This window comes from Theropithecus gelada, chromosome 6 (assembly GCF_003255815.1).
Source record: "Theropithecus gelada isolate Dixy chromosome 6, Tgel_1.0, whole genome shotgun sequence".
Taxonomy (NCBI): domain Eukaryota; kingdom Metazoa; phylum Chordata; class Mammalia; order Primates; family Cercopithecidae; genus Theropithecus; species Theropithecus gelada.
In genome coordinates, this window is record NC_037673.1 from 112,050,980 (window position 1) to 112,068,209 (window position 17,230).

The window sequence follows — 17,230 nt, forward strand, 5'->3', positions numbered from 1 at the left end:
GTGCACCCTCAGGTACAACACCACATGGAAGCCACCAAGGGTTGGGGCTTGCACCCTCTACAGTCATGGCCCAAGCCACATCTTGGCCCCTTTTAGCCATGGCTGGAGCTGGAGTGTCTGGGACACACTGCATTATGTCCCAGGGTTGCACAGAGCAGCAGGACCTTGAGCATGGCCCGCAAAACCATTTTTTCTCTCCTAGGCCTCCAGGTCTTTGATAGGAGGGGTTGCTGTTAAGATCTCTGAAATGCCCTGGAGACTTTTTCCCCATTGTCTTGGCTATTAACGTTCAGTTTCATTTTACTTATGCAAATTTCTGCAACCAAAAGTTTACATTTCGCCCCAGAAAATGTTTTTTTCTCTTCTACCACATGATCAGGCTACAAATTTTCCAAACTTTTGTGCTCTGCTTCCCTTTTAAACATAAGTTCCAATTTCTGACTATCTCCTTGTGAATGCATATGACTATATGCTTTTAGAAACAGCCAGGTCACATCTTGAATGCTTTGCTGCTAAGAAACTTCTTCTGTCAGATACCCTAAATCATCTCTCTCAAGTTCAAAGTTCCACAGATCTCTAGGGCATGGGGCAAAATGTTGCCACTCTCTTTGCTAAAGCACAGCAAGAGTGACCTTTACTCTAGCTCCCCATAAGTTCCTCATCTCCATCTAAGACCACCTCAGCCTGGATTTCATTGCCCATATCACTAAAACCATTTTGGTCAAAACCATTCAACAAGTTTCTACAAAGTTCCAAACTTTCCTACATCCTCCTGTCTTCTTCTGAACCCTCCAAACTATTCCAACCTCTGCCCATTACCCAGTTCCAAATTCAAAAGTCACTTCCACATTTTCAGTTCTCTTTGTAGCCCTACCCCACTCCAAATACCAATTTTCTGTATTAGTCTATTTTTACACTGCTATAAAGAACTACCTGTGGCTGGGGATGGTCGTTCATGCCAGTAATCTCAGCACTTTGGGAGGCTGAGGTGGACAGATCACTTGAGGTCAGGAGTTCAAGACCAGCCTGGCCAACATGGTGAAACCCCATCTCTACTAAAAATACGAAAAATTAGCTGGGCATGGTGGCACATGTCTGTAGTCCCAGCTACTTAGGAGGCTGAGGTGGGAGGATCACTTGTACCTAGGAGGCAGAAGTTGCAGTGAGCTGAGATCATGCCACTGCACTCTAGCCTGGGTGAAGAGTGAGACTCCACCTCAAAAAAAAAAAAAAAAAAAAAAAAAAAAGAACTCCCTTGGCTTGTTAAAATTAATAAAAAAANCCACCAAAAAAAAAAAAAAAAAAAAAAAAAGAACTACCTGAGACTGGTTAATTTATAAAGAAAAGAGATTTAATTGGCTCACAGTTCCACATGGCTGGAGAGGACTCAGGAAACTTACAATCATGGCAGAAGGCAAAGGGAAAGCTAGGCACATCTTATATGGCAACAAAAGAGAGACAGAGAGGAACTAACACACACTTTTAAACCATCAGGTCTTGTGAGAAGTCACTCACTATCATGAGAACAGCATGGGAAAAACTGCCCCCATGATTCAATGACCTCCATCAGGTCCCTCCTTCAACACATGGGAATTACAATTCAAGATGGGATTTGGGTAGGGACACAAAGCCAAACCATATAACTTCACAACACTGCCACATTGAGGAATCTAGTCCCAACACATGAACTTTAGGGGACAAATTCAAACCCTAGCAGATCACAACACAAAGATGACATGAATACTGTTTGAATCATCTGATAAGAGTTTAAAAACAGCTAGTATAAAATGGCTTTAGCAAAATTTACAAATACACTTGAAACAAATGAAAAAAAAAACAGAAAATCTCAGCAAAAAAAAGAAAAAAAAAAGAACCAAATGGAAATTTTAAAACTGATAAATGCAATAATATAAATTAAAATTTTAATAGATGGGCTCAATGGCCTGATGAAGAAGAAAGATGAAAAAATCCATGAACTTGAAGATAGAGCAACAGAAATTATCTAATGTGAACTATAGACAGAATACAGGCTGAACAAAAATCAACAGAGCCTAAAGTTCCAATGGACCCATAATAAAAGATCTAACTCCATGTCATTGGAGTCCTAGAAGGAGAGAATAAATCATGAGAATAAAAAAGCACTCAAAAAATAATGGCTGCAAAATATCCCAATTTGGCAAGAAGTATAAACCTACAAAGTCAAGAAGCTGCAAGATTCAAAATAGGATAAACCTAAATGAAAGCCCACCAAGACACATCATAATCAAACTTCTAAAAATCGAAGACAAAGAAAAACTGTTCAGAGAGACTCCAGGGTTGCCACACAGTTAGATAACATTTATAAACAGGAAAAAAAAAATTGATATACAGAAAACAGAAGTGAAGTACAGAAACAGCTGGATTGGTTAAAGGTGGGCATTTACCTTATTTGAAACTGGTTTGAACAGCTGACTGCCTTTAATTGACTGAAGTTAAGCTGCTGTGATTGGTTGAGCCTCAGCTATTTGTTAAAGTGGTTTACAGTCTGTTTATACATCAAGTTGGGTTACAGTTTATTATGCACTAGAAGGCTTTAGGCAGTACTTAAAACATAAGGAGACAGCTATAGGCCAAACTTAATTTAACAATATGTTTCTCAATGTACATAAAGGAAGTATTTAAGACAATTATATTATAAATGGGAGTGGGGAAAGGAGACTTAAGTGGGGTTAAGTGTTCTATACTTCACTTGAGCTGGTAAATCTTAACATCAATAGACTGTGATAATTTATGTAGCTATAATATAATAACTTGGATAGGAACAGCTCCAGTCTCCAACTCCCAGCGCGAGCGACACAGAAGACCGGTGATTTCGGCATTTTCAACTGAGGTACTGGGTTCGTCTCACTGGGGAGTGCCGGACAATCGGTGCTGGTCAGCTGAAGCAGGGCGAGGCATTGCCTCACCTGGGAAGTGCAAGGGGGAAGGGAATCCCTTTTCCTAGCCAGGGGAACTGAGACACACAACACCTGGAAAATTGGGTAACTCCCACCCCAATACTGCGCTTTAAGCAAACAGGCACACCAGGAGATCATATCCCACACCTGGCTGGGAGGGTCCCACGCCCACGGAGCCTCCCTCATTGCTAGCACAGCAGTCTGTGATCTACCGGCAAGGCAGCAGCGAGGCTGGGGGAGGGGCACCCGCCATTGCTGAGGCTTAAGTAGGTAAACAAAGCTGCTGGGAAGCTCGAACTGGGTGGAGCTCACAGCAGCTCAAGGAAACCTGCCTGTCTCTGTAGACTCCACCTCTGGGGACAGGGCACAGTAAACAATAAACGCAGCAGAAGCCTCTGCAGACGCAAACGACTCTGTCTGACAGCTTTGAAGAGAGCAGTGGATCTCCCAACACGGAGGTTGAGATCTGAGAAGGGACGACTCCCTGCTCAAGTGGGTCCCTGACCCCTGAGTAGCCTAACTGGGAGACATCCCCTACTAGGGGCAGTCTGACACCCCACATCTCACAGGGTGGAGTACACCCCTGAGAGGAAGCTTCCAAAGCAAGAATCAGACAGGTACACTCGCTGTTCAGAAATATTCTATCTTCTGCAGCCTCTGCTGCTGATACCCAGGCAAACAGGGTCTGGAGTGGACCTCAAGCAATCTCCAGCAGACCTACAGCTGAGGGTCCTGACTGTTAGAAGGAAAACTATCAAACAGGAAGGACACCTACACCAAAACCCCATCAGTACATCACCATCATCAAAGACCAGAGGCAGATAAAACCACAAAGATGGGGAAAAAGCAGGGCAGAAAAGCTGGAAATTCAAAAAATAAGAGTGCATCTCCCCTGGCAAAGGAGCGCAGCTCATCGCCAGCAACGGATCAAAGCTGGACGGAGAATGACTTTGACGAGATGAGAGAAGAAGGCTTCAGTCCATCAAATTTCTCACAGCTAAAGGAGGAATTACATACCCAGCGCAAAGAAACTAAAAATCTTGAAAAAAAAGTGGAAGAATTGATGGTTAGAGTAATTAATGCAGAGAAGGTCATAAACGAAATGAAAGAGATGAAAACCATGACACGAGAAATACGTGACAAATGCACAAGCTTCAGTAACCGACTCGATCAACTGGAAGAAAGAGTATCAGCGATCGAGGATCAAATGAATGAAATGAAGCGAGAAGAGAAACCAAAAGAAAAAAGAAGAAAAAGAAATGAACAAAGCCTGCAAGAAGTATGGGATTATGTAAAAAGACCAAATCTACGTCTGATTGGGGTGCCTGAAAGTGAGGGGGAAAATGGAACCAAGTTGGAAAACACTCTTCAGGATATCATCCAGGAGAACTTACCCAACCTAGTAGGGCAGGCCAACATTCAAATCCAGGAAATACAGAGAACGCTACAAAGATACTCCTCGAGAAGAGCAACTCCAAGACACATAATTGCCAGATTCACCAAAGTTGAAATGAAGGAAAAAATCTTACGGGCAGCCAGAGAGAAAGGTCGGGTTACCCACAAAGGGAAGACCATCAGACTCACAGCAGATCTCTCGGCAGAAACTCTACAAGCCAGAAGAGAGTGGGGACCAATATTCAACATTCTTAAAGAAAAGAATTTTAAACCCAGAATTTCATATCCAGCCAAACTAAGTTTCATAAGTGAAGGAGAAATAAAATCCTTTACAGATAAGCAAATGCTAAGAGATTTTGTCACCACCAGGCCTGCCTTACAAGAGACCCTGAAGGAAGCACTAAACATGGAAAGGAACAACCGGTACCAGCCATTGCAAAAACATGCCAAAATGTAAAGACCATCGAGGCTAGGAAGAAACTGCATCAACTAACGAGCAAAATAACCAGTTAATATCATAATGACAGGATCAAGTTCACACATAACAATCTTAACCTTAAATGTAAATGGACTAAATGCTCCAATTAAAAGACACAGACTGGCAAACTGGATAAAGAGTCAAGACCCATCAGTCTGCTGTATTCAGGAGACCCATCTCACACGCAGAGACATACATAGGCTCAAAATAAAGGGATGGAGGAAGATTTACCAAGCAAATGCAGAACAAAAAAAAGTGGGGGTTGCAATACTAGTCTCTGATAAAACAGACTTTAAACCATCAAAGATCAAAAGAGACAAGGAAGGCCATTACATAATGGTAAAGGGATCAATTCAACAGGAAGAGCTAACTATCCTAAATATATATGCACCCAATACAGGAGCACCCAGATTCATAAAGCAAGTCCTTAGAGACTTACAAAGAGACTTAGACTCCCATACAATAATAATGGGAGACTTCAACACTCCACTGTCAACATTAGACAGATCAACGCGACAGAAAGTTAACAAGGATATCCAGGAATTGAACTCATCTCTGCAGCAAGCAGACCTAATAGACGTCTATAGAACTCTCCACCCCAAATCAACAGAATATACATTCTTCTCAGCACCACATCGTACTTACTCCAAAATTGACCACATAATTGGAAGTAAAGCACTCCTCAGCAAATGTACCAGAACAGAAATTATAACAAACTGTCTCTCAGACCACACTGCAATCAAACTAGAACTCAGGACTAAGAAACTCAATCAAAACCGCTCAACTACATGGAAACTGAACAACCTGCTCCTGAATGACTACTGGGTACATAACGAAATGAAGGCAGAAATAAAGATGTTCTTTGAAACCAATGAGAACAAAGATACAACATACCAGAATCTCTGGGACACATTTAAAGCAGTGTGTAGAGGGAAATTTATAGCACTAAATGCCCACAAGAGAAAGCAGGAAAGATCTAAAATTGACACTCTAACATCGCAATTAAGAGAACTAGAGAAGCAAGAGCAAACACATTCGAAAGCTAGCAGAAGGCAAGAAATAACTAAGATCAGAGCAGAACTGAAGGAGATAGAGACACAAAAAACCCTCCAAAAAATCAATGAATCCAGGAGTTGGTTTTTTTAAAAGATCAACAAAATTGACAGACCACTAGCAAGACTAATAAAGAAGAAAAGAGAGAAGAATCAAATCGACGCAATTAAAAATGATAAAGGGGATATCACCACCGACCCCACAGAAATACAAACTACCATCAGAGAATACTATAAACACCTCTACGCAAATAAACTGGAAAATCTAGAAGAAATGGATAATTTCCTGGACACTTACACTCTTCCAAGACTAAACCAGGAAGAAGTTGAATCCCTGAATAGACCAATAGCAGGCTCTGAAGTTGAGGCAATAATTAATAGCCTACCAACCAAAAAAAGTCCAGGACCAGATGGATTCACAGCTGAATTCTACCAGAGGTACAAGGAGGAGCTGGTACCATTCCTTCTGAAACTATTCCAATCAATAGAAAAAGAGGGAATCCTCCCTAATTCATTTTATGAGGCCAACATCATCCTGATACCAAAGCCTGGCAGAGACACAACAAAAAAAGAGAATTTTAGACCAATATCCCTCATGAACATCGATGCAAAAATCCTCAATAAAATACTGGCAAACCGGATTCAGCAGCACATCAAAAAGCTTATCCACCATGATCAAGTGGGCTTCATCCCTGGGATGCAAGGCTGGTTCAACATTCGCAAATCAATAAACATAATCCAGCATATAAACAGAACCAAAGACAAGAACCACATGATTATTTCAATAGATGCAGAAAAGGCTTTTGACAAAATTCAACAGCCCTTCATGCTAAAAACGCTCAATAAATTCGGTATTGATGGAACGTACCTCAAAATAATAAGAGCTATTTATGACAAACCCACAGCCAATATCATACTGAATGGGCAAAAACTGGAAAAATTCCCTTTGAAAACTGGCACAAGACAGGGATGCCCACTCTCACCACTCCTATTCAACATAGTGTTGGAAGTTCTGGCTAGGGCAATCAGGCAAGAGAAAGAAATCAAGGGTATTCAGTTAGGAAAAGAAGAAGTCAAATTGTCCCTGTTTGCAGATGACATGATTGTATATTTAGAAAACCCCATTGTCTCAGCCCAAAATCTCCTTAAGCTGATAAGCAACTTCAGCAAAGTCTCCGGATACAAAATTAATGTGCAAAAATCACAAGCATTCTTATACACCAGTAACAGACAAACAGAGAGCCAAATCAGGAATGAACTTCCATTCACAATTGCTTCAAAGAGAATAAAATACCTAGGAATCCAACTTACAAGGGATGTAAAGGACCTCTTCAAGGAGAACTACAAACCACTGCTCAGTGAAATAAAAGAGGACACAAACAAATGGAAGAACATACCATGCTCATGGATAGGAAGAATCAATATCGTGAAAATGGCCGTACTGCCCAAGGTAATTTATAGATTCAATGCCATCCCCATCAAGCTACCAACGACTTTCTTCACAGAATTGGAAAAAACTGCTTTAAAGTTCATATGGAACCAACAAAGAGCCCGCATCTCCAAGACAATCCTAAGTCAAAAGAACAAAGCTGGAGGCATCACGCTACCTGACTTCAAACTATACTACAAGGCTACAGTAACCAAAACAGCATGGTACTGGTACCAAAACAGAGATATAGACCAATGGAACAGAACAGAGTCCTCAGAAATAATACCACACATCTACAGCCATCTGATCTTTGACAAACCTGAGAGAAACAAGAAATGGGGAAAGGATTCCCTATTTAATAAATGGTGCTGGGAAAATTGGCTAGCCATAAGTAGAAAGCTGAAACTGGATCCTTTCCTTACTCCTTATACGAAAATTAATTCAAGATGGATTAGAGACTTAAATGTTAGACCTAATACCATAAAAACCCTAGAGGAAAACCTAGGTAGTACCATTCAGGACATAGGCATGGGCAAAGACTTCATGTCTAAAACACCAAAAGCAACGGCAGCAAAAGCCAAAATTGACAAATGGGATCTCATTAAACTAAAAAGCTTCTGCACAGCAAAAGAAACTACCATCAGAGTGAACAGGCAACCTACAGAATGGGAGAACATTTTTGCAACCTACTCATCTGACAAAGGGCTAATATCCAGAACCTACAAAGAACTCAAACAAATTTACAAGAAAAAAACAAACAACCCCATCAAAAAGTGGGCAAAGGACATGAACAGACATTTCTCAAAAGAAGACATTCATACAGCCAACAGACATATGAAAAAATGCTCATCATCACTGGCCATCAGAGAAATGCAAATCAAAACCACAATGAGATACCATCTCACACCAGTTAGAATGGCGATCATTCAAAAGTCAGGAAACAACAGGTGCTGGAGAGGATGTGGAGAAATAGGAACACTTTTACACTGTTGGTGGGATTGTAAACTAGTTCAACCATTATGGAAAACAGTATGGCGATTCCTCAAGGATCTAGAACTAGATGTACCATATGACCCAGCCATCTCATTACTGGGTATATACCCAAAGGATTATAAATTATGCTGCTATAAAGACACATGCACACGTATGTTTATTGCAGCACTATTCACAATAGCAAAGACTTGGAATCAACCCAAATGTCCATCAGTGACAGAGTGGATTAAGAAAATGTGGCACATATACACCATGGAATACTATGCAGCCATAAAAAAGGATGAGTTTGCGTCCTTTGTAGGGACATGGATGTAGCTGGAAACCATCATTCTTAGCAAACTATCACAAGAACAGAAAACCAAACACCGTATGTTCTCCCTCATAGGTGGGAACTGAACAATGAGATCACTTGGACTCAGGAAGGGGAACATCACACACCGGGGCCTATCATGGGGAGGGGGGAGGGGGGAGGGATTGCATTGGGAGTTATACCTGATGTAAATGACGAGGTGATGGGTGCAGCACACCAACATGGCACAAGTATACATATGTAACAAACCTGCACGTTATGCACATGTACCCTACAACTTAAAGTATAATAATAATAAATAAATTAAAAAATAAAAAAAAATATAATAAGTTGAACAACCTTTAAAAAAGACTATAGAGAAATAGGCTCAAAAATCCCAGATAAATAAATATGAACTTTCAAAAAATGTTCTTGTAAACTACAGGAAATTGGGGAAAGAAAAGAAAAATTAAAAACATAAGAAAAAGAATATACATAAATCAAAATGGCAGACTTGGGTCCTAATATATGTAAATGATTATGAATGGTTTATAAAATGATTATGAATGGTGTGGATGCTGTCACACATTTCTCAGAATACTGCTATTTTGTGCTGTAAGCCTTCACTTTTAAGAATGAAGGGCTGCATTCCAGATACACCCAGAATGTTTCAAGTTACATTTTCCCCCATGATTTTCCATTCCTTTGACTCATCACATGCTTAAAAATATTCAAAGCCACAGACCTCAGAAACTACAGCAATAATCAGCCAAGTAGCATTTACAATTAAACTAACGCTATGACATTATATTCAGCAACTTCTCCAAACCAAGGCTTTCCAAACATTTCTGAATTAAATTAAGTTATTTTTCCTATCCTACCTCTTTCTTTTAACCAACTGCGAAGACAATGTTATAATATTACCAAGAGGAGGTTCTCCAGCTTACTGTATGATAATGATAAACATTGTGGTTAGGAATGGAATAAAAGAACTTGAAATAAGTCTATTTGTGGTTTAAAAGCATCTCTCTTTTCTCCTTATGTCAACCTTGAGGTTTGTAAGCTAATTCTTGGAGACTTGGCTTCCTTTTACATAGAAGATAATTATATCTATTTTGAGGATTAAACACATTTAATAAATGTGAATGTGTTTGGCATAGGTCAAGGTAGACAGTAGGTACTTAATATTAGTTTTCCTCCTTCCATCTCAGATTTCTATTAGGCAAGCAAATCTGGAAATCTTTAGAATAAAGTTCTGCTGTACATTTTCATGTTTTCTTTTTAATTTTTGGTGAACCTGAGTACAATCCTGATATATAGATCACTTAGAGAAGAAAGTAGTACAGTTTTTAACCCTGCTGATACTATCACTCATCTGTAGGGTGACCATTTAATCTATTATCCAATTTGCAACACCTTTGAGAATGAAAGCAGAAACTATCACTATATTACTCCAGGACATTATGACTGCCATGGAAAAATCAGGATGCAGAGTCACAGACAGGAAATCAGCTGTCATCCAAAAGCCGAATCACAAAGGCATCAGAGCAGCCCAAATAAAGATTCCCAAATTCACTTGAGGTTATACATTATATTCATGGGAAAACTCCAGTAACTCTCAGAAGAGCCAATTTACTCTTATTTACACCAAATTTATCAATATTGCTTTTCTAGTTTTTAATTCACAAGGATATTGACTATAACAAGACACTATAACCATGAATAGAAGACAGAGGATCCCCAAAAGTATAGCATTTTAGGAGCTGTAGCAAACAGCTATAGAGCTCAATAGCAGGAAATAGCTGTGTCGCAGAACAGTACCAACTATCATGTTCATGAGGTTGATCCCAGATCATTACAGAAAGTTTGATTCATGTTCAGGTATCATTTAAAGCCCTCACGAAGAGTGAACGCCATTTCTATCCAAACTGTTTTTTAAAATTTTGTTTTGTTTTTCAAAGGATAAATGTTTCAGCATTTGAAACTCAGCCAATCAGAAAACGTAATGGTGGCCTTAGCTTGAACCCAGGCTAGGCCTGGCCTAGGATTCACAGCTATGTAATCACAACAAGAAAGCCCATGGAGAGGGACTTCAGGGCTCCTTGAGAAGGACGTCCTCTAAAGAAAAGGAAAGACTTACAAGAGAAGATATGATATGGTCTAGCTCTGTGTCCCCACCCAAATCTCATATTGAATTGTAATCCGAATTGTAATCCTCATATGTTGGGGAAGATACCTTGTGTGAGGTGATTAGATCATGGGGCAGTTCCCCTCTGCTGTTCTCGTGACAGTTAGTGAGTTCCCAGGTATCTGATGGTTTTATAAGGGGCTTTTCCCACTTTGCTCAGCACTTCTCTCTTCTGCCACAATAAGAAGGATGTATTTGCTTCCCCTTCCATCATGATTGTAAGTTTCCTGAGGCCTCCCAGCCATGCGGAACTTTGAGTCAATTAAACCTCTGTTCTTTATAAATTACCCATGCTTGGTCAGTTCTTTCAGCAGTGTGAGAACAGACTAATATAAGGTGATAGGAGAATAGACACCGAATGAGAGAAGGGCATTTCTGAGAAATTATGGTTCTTACTTCTACCTGGTCCATTTCCTCCCTCTCCTCCTGTACTCTTCTACACCACCTCCATCTGCAATCTGTGCAAGAGGCTTGGAGAGGGTAGCCCCCAAAATATGTACACTTGATGATAGCTGAAAATACTGTGTGTGACCCACACATGAGACAGCCCAGGGACTTGGAAAGGTCTCAAAATCCCACAATAGAGAAGACAGATGACAGCCAGTAAATCCATGTACTACTTTCATGGTGCCCCCAGGCTGATGGGGCCTGAGACTCCAGATCTGAGACTTATTTGAAGATCTGGATAGCTAAGATTTTTGCTGTGCATTGTTGAGCAGATCCTACTTCCCTTATTATCTACATGGATAACCCTTGAAGATTTTACACACAACTTTTTTCTGATTATAAAAAGAATATATCTATAATTACCAATGTAAAGGTAATATCCAAGTATTAATTGTGAAGAAAAGAGGAAACATATAAATATATGTTATATATTATATAAATATATATTAATATGCATACATTTATATCTATACATAGACACATACATAGATTTATAGCTACATAGATATATAGAATATATATTCCCTTCAGGAATGTGGGAGAATGTAGGAGAATAAAGGTAGATCAAATAGCTGAAAGAAAGAAAAATCTGAGAAACTTGTTAGTGTTTTGAATATATAACTGTAAATTTTTTTGTACAGGCACTTGTGTGACTATGTGTATGTATTTGAAATTTTTGTATCCTGCTATGGGGGAAGTTATTTGGTGAATGACATCTTTGGAGACCAAAAAATTTAAAAATTAGCTGGGGTGGTGAAGCACGCCTGTGCTCCCAGTTACTCTGGAGGCTAAGGTGGAAGTATTGTTTGAGCCCAGGAAGTCAAGGCTACAGTGAGCCGTGATCACACTGCTGCACTCCAGCCTGGGTAACAGAGCAAGGAAAAATAAAAATAAAAAAACAGATGTAACATCTAAATATTACCTTCCTTATTGATAAAACTGATACTGGAGAAGGAAGCTTATATCTGTGGATAAGCAAGCTGCCTGATATTGGAACCAGAATTACAGATTCCACTCCCAGCAGTGCTTGTCAAGGCCACCATCTCCATGTAGAGGAGGAAGACACATATCCTTTGTAGGGCAGCTCACTGTCAGAAGGAAAGAAAAGTGGAGTTTACACTTTGTATGCCCATTTTTCTCCTCCAAACTTATGGGTTTATAAGTAAAGGGGTGGAGACAGTGTTATGTAATCAATGTCCTTCATATGGAAAGAAATGTCGGGAGAGTTTCCTAAACATGTTGTCTAGTCGTGTTTTTTATTAACCATTAACCCTGGGGTGCAGCCTCCGTTGGGGAAAAATATTAGCAGGCTGTCAGTATAGGTCCATGCTCCTACCTCATGGGTGCTTCTGCAATACCAACGACTTCCCCTTTGAATATCATCCTGGAACCACCAGAGAGCAGTTTTGATTTTGCCCCCAGTAGAGTCTTAAATGCACTGGAACAGTACAGTAGGTAAATTAAGTCCAAAGCCACTTTGTACCCAATTCCAAAAGTTGACTGCCTATTCTGTTTCTCATCACAAATCCTGAGCAGCCTCATGCGCCAGCATAGTCTATTAGAGGTTCAACATTAAGATAGTCCAACAAAAAAATGGTCAGCAAGCATGGATATATGGATATAAACTCTCTTCCATTCAGAGTTCACAAGAGTTGTTTGAGGCCAGGAGTCCGAGACCAGACTGGGAAATACAAGAAGATCCCGTCTCTACAAACAATTTTTAAAAAATTACCAGGTATGGGCAGCCGCTGCCATGCCACTATCGCTCTCCAACACCTATCGCTCGCCGAGCTCCAGCCTAAGAAGAGGGGTAAGTAAGGAGATCTCTATACCACGGCTCTTACAAAGCAGACTGCCTGCAAATCGACCGGTGGTGAAGCACCCAGAAAGCGACTGGCTACAAAAGCCACCCGCAAGAGTGAGCCCTCTCCTGGAGGGGTGAAGAAGCCTCATCGTTACAGGCGTGGTTCTGTGGAACTCTGGTAAATTAGACATTATCAGAAGTCCACTGAACTTCCGATTCGCAAACTTCCTTTCCAGCATCTGGTGTAGAAATTGCTCAGGATTTTAAAACAGATCTGGGCTCCAGAGTGCAGCTATTGGTGCTTTGCAGGAGGCAAGTGAGGCCTATCTGGTTGGCCTTTTTGAAGACACCAACCTGTGTGCTATCCATGCCAAGTGTGTAACGATTATGCCAAAAGACATCCAGGTAGCATGTTGCGTAAGTGGAGAATGTGCTCAAGAATCCACTATGATGGGAAACAGTTCATTCTCAAAAAAAAAAAAAAAAAACAAACTCTTCTTCCTGTTATTGGTAGTTCTTGTGAATTTTTAATATAAATGCGGGACATAAAGCATTAATACAAGTCAAAATGTTTCAGTGAACAAGTTTCAGCGGTTCAACTTTGTAATAATTATAAATAAACCTGTTAATATTTTTTTTCTGGAAAAAAATTACCAAGTGTGGTGGCACATGCCTGTAGGACTGCTTGAGCCCAGAAGTTTGAAATCACAGTGAGCAATGATCACACCACTGGACCCCAACCTGGCAACAGAGCAATAATCTGTTTAGAGAGAAATAAAGAGTTCACAAGAGCAACTAAGCCTGCTTACAAGTTGACTCTAAAAACATGATTGTCCAGTGGAATTAAAAGTCCAGAATCAGTTTCCCTTGCCATTCAGTGTGAATGTCCAAAGACATACCAATTCAAAATTTACCCCCTCAATCTCTTATCTTGTTCAGTTTTCAGAGAGAGAGTCTCCATCTTGGATACTGTGATTCTTTCAGCAGCCATAGCTTAAGCTGTTCCATACCAGAATTAGTGTGGTTCTTAAGACATAGTATTACTTCATGCTAAATCTTTCATGAGCCACCCTTGGAAAAAGTTCAGAGTTAATTAGTAGTACTATAAGAGTATAAGAGCACTGGTCCCACATTTACCAACTTTAGAAAATTACTCCATCCCCAGTCCTCAGGGCAGTCATCCCAGAACAAAATTATGTTCTCCCAACTCAGTACTTAGTCTAAACCAAAGACAGTCGGCAAAGACCGCAGCAGAGATTCAGCAGCATTGAGAGGAAGGGGATACCTTCTTGGTTTGAGCTGCACCAGTATGCCAGAGTTTATGCCACTTGTCCATAGGCCATGATCTGGGAGCTTAACAATAACTGGGAAATGGCTCTTGGCAAGAGTTTATTTTTGGAACCATGAATTTTCCAGATGGGGAGAGAAATATTCCTATGCATACTGTCACCTCTCAGAAAAGAGCATTTAAGATACTGCTGCTTTGAGCAAAGTCCAGAGAACTGACCTAAGGGCATTCCCAGTCTTATTTGAGGTGCCTTTCTTTCCCATCCAGTATATTCAAAACTTCCTAAGTTGTTCTTTGTCCTTTGAATCCTGTGTTTCTAGTGTTCAAAGATATTTTTAAAAGAAGCAAAATGATGAGTCTCATATAGATAGAAAATGAGCACATGTTCAAGGTATTATTTAACTCACGAATTACATGGAGAAACCAGGCAACTGGTTCAAAGGAGAAGTCATAGAAGTACAAATTTTTATGGACTAAGAAATGTTGATATGAATGCTCATTTGGATGCAAAACAGGCTTCTGCATGGGCATGGGGTGGTGAGAGGATGAGGGAGTATTGTTCCTCCACCAGAAAAAATTTCACTTCAGAAACATTTCAAAATACAAAGAAAGTAATTATTTTGATTGGTATCAGTTATTTTCCTACTTAGAGTTAGAAAATAGCTCCCACAGAATAGAAATTAGATAACCATGAAGGGTGTATTGTGCTAGTCTAGATGTGACATAAGTTTCATAGTTTTCCATTGGAGCACATGTCTTCCTTCACTAGCACCCCAATATTGAAATGAACGTAGGCACCACCAAGTTACGAGTATTCATATTCTTTTCTGATCTGGATTTTTCTGTCTTTGCTCATAGAGGCTGTTTCTACTACCTCTTACTGCCAGGTCAATAGTCCTAAGAACTCTGCATCCTAATCTGGGACATCTTGAGATCACACAATGAGGAGTGATCCTTGAATCTGTGTACAAATCCTGTGAATTTAAGGTTAGTTCCTTCAGAGCTCACTCTTTGGTCCTGGATGCAGAATGAAATTGGAGCAGCTCATCAAGTGCTCCTTCCCAGGGTCTGGCACTCTTAATTGAAACTCCTGCAACACACACACACACACACACACACACACACCCTTCAGCTGCATAGCATTTTAAAAGTAGCAAAAGTATGCTGCTTTAAAAGTATGTCCAACGACTTTCCCCCACCCCCTTAAAAATGGACTACTGCCTTAGATTTTTCAGTATTAAGCCCTTTGAGGCCCACTAGAATCTGTCCAGAAGCCCGAGAGGCCAGAGCACGTATGCCTGTGTAATCCAAGGACAAGCAGCAGCCAGCTCAGCAAAGCCCCTACTGGGGGACAGTAGCTTTGAGGACAAGAAGGCCAGTATCTGCTTGCTCGCCAGCCCCCTCATGGCCATCTTCTGAAGGCAACTGTGGACCCCATGCATTTGTCGGATCTGCCTTCATAAAGATAGCTATTGACCTGTGGATAAGGCTTTCATAAACAGCAGTAATCAGCAAGTTCAAAATACCACATAGCCCAAGAGATAGAGCCTCTGACCTAGGCTGCAACAGTGCAAAGCTAACTGCACAGCTGTTCAGACTGACTGCATCAAACCGCAAAAGTCACCAAGACAATAAAAAGGGCTGTCCATTAAGCATGTCACACCATCAGCTGTGATATATCTCAATTAGAAAGCAGTTAAAAATGAAAGAGAAAAGTGTGAGTCTTAGAATCAATTAAGTATAGCAGTAATAGTAACAATAGCCAAAATGTGAATATAGTTACTATGTGCCAGGCACTGTTTAAACCTTTACTTGTATTGCCTCATTTAATTCTCACAACAGCTTTATGAAAGCAGGCATTATTAATAGAATCCTCATCTGACAGAAAAAAAATGGGAGTGAGATTAGAAATTAGTCCAGGGCCACCTAGGTATTAGATAGTGGAGCCAGTCAGTCTGAGTATGAATGTCTACACTTACATTCTTGTAGCTCATTTGGAAAGTATAGAAATATAGAAAGAAGCAGGAGGAAAAGCCATTTGTCATCTTATCACTGAAAGACAACATCAAACCTTTCACACTGTTCCTCCCAGTAAAAAAAAAAAAAAATTCTTTATTATTTTTATTTTTTATGTTTTTGTTTGTTTGTTTGTTTTGAGATGGAGTTTCCCTCTTGTTGCCCAAGCTGAAGTACAATGGTGCGATCTCAGCTCACTGCAACCTCTGCCTCCTGGGTTCAAGTAATCCTCCTGGCTCTGCCTCCTGAGTAACTGGGACTACAAACACACTGCACCACACTCAGCTAATATTTTGTATAATTTTTGTAGAGACGGGGTTTCACCATGTTGCCCAGGCTGGTCTCAAACTCCTGAACTCAAGCGATCCTCCCACGTTGGCTTTCCAAAGTGTTGGGATTACAGGCATCAACCACCACACCCAGCCTTGATCTACTTTTTGTTGCAACCATCCTATACCCCAAAAGGGATGCACCATTCCTGGAGGTACTACAATACCAGGTCAACAGGTGGAATGGGGCAAGTTCCTAGTCCATCTCCTAACTCCAAAAATCCATTCAATATATTATCCTCCCATAGAGGATGTATCAGATATTAAACTGATATAAATAGATACTACACTTGCTCTTACCCAGAAGGCCGAGAAGTGGTAAAAATAAATTTTCTATGAGACTTTTAATAATCAATGTTTTTGAAGTGATTGTTTTTAAAGGAACCAAATAGAACTATTAATAATTATCACCCCATCCAACACTCCAGAACAGCCCTACAATGGGTCCTTTGAACTCCAAGACTGTTGGGAATCCCAGTCAGTTCTTTCCGTGTTTGTCTCTTTATGGGGTTAATCCAAGCCATCCCATGGTTTGCAACATTTCCACATGCTGCTAAAGAAGGCCATGCAGTAGTAGTGTGTTTCT

The 17,230-nt window shown here is 40.3% G+C and overlaps 1 non-coding gene across 1 annotated transcript; it reads right to left on the reverse strand.

The window, feature by feature from the left end:
• Positions 1 to 16,777: 16,777 nt before the first annotated feature.
• LOC112627313 lies at positions 16,778 to 16,964 on the reverse strand. Its single transcript, XR_003120151.1, has one exon. It is a non-coding gene; the product is annotated as a U2 spliceosomal RNA (small nuclear RNA).
• Between the last annotated feature and the right edge of the window lie 266 nt (positions 16,965 to 17,230).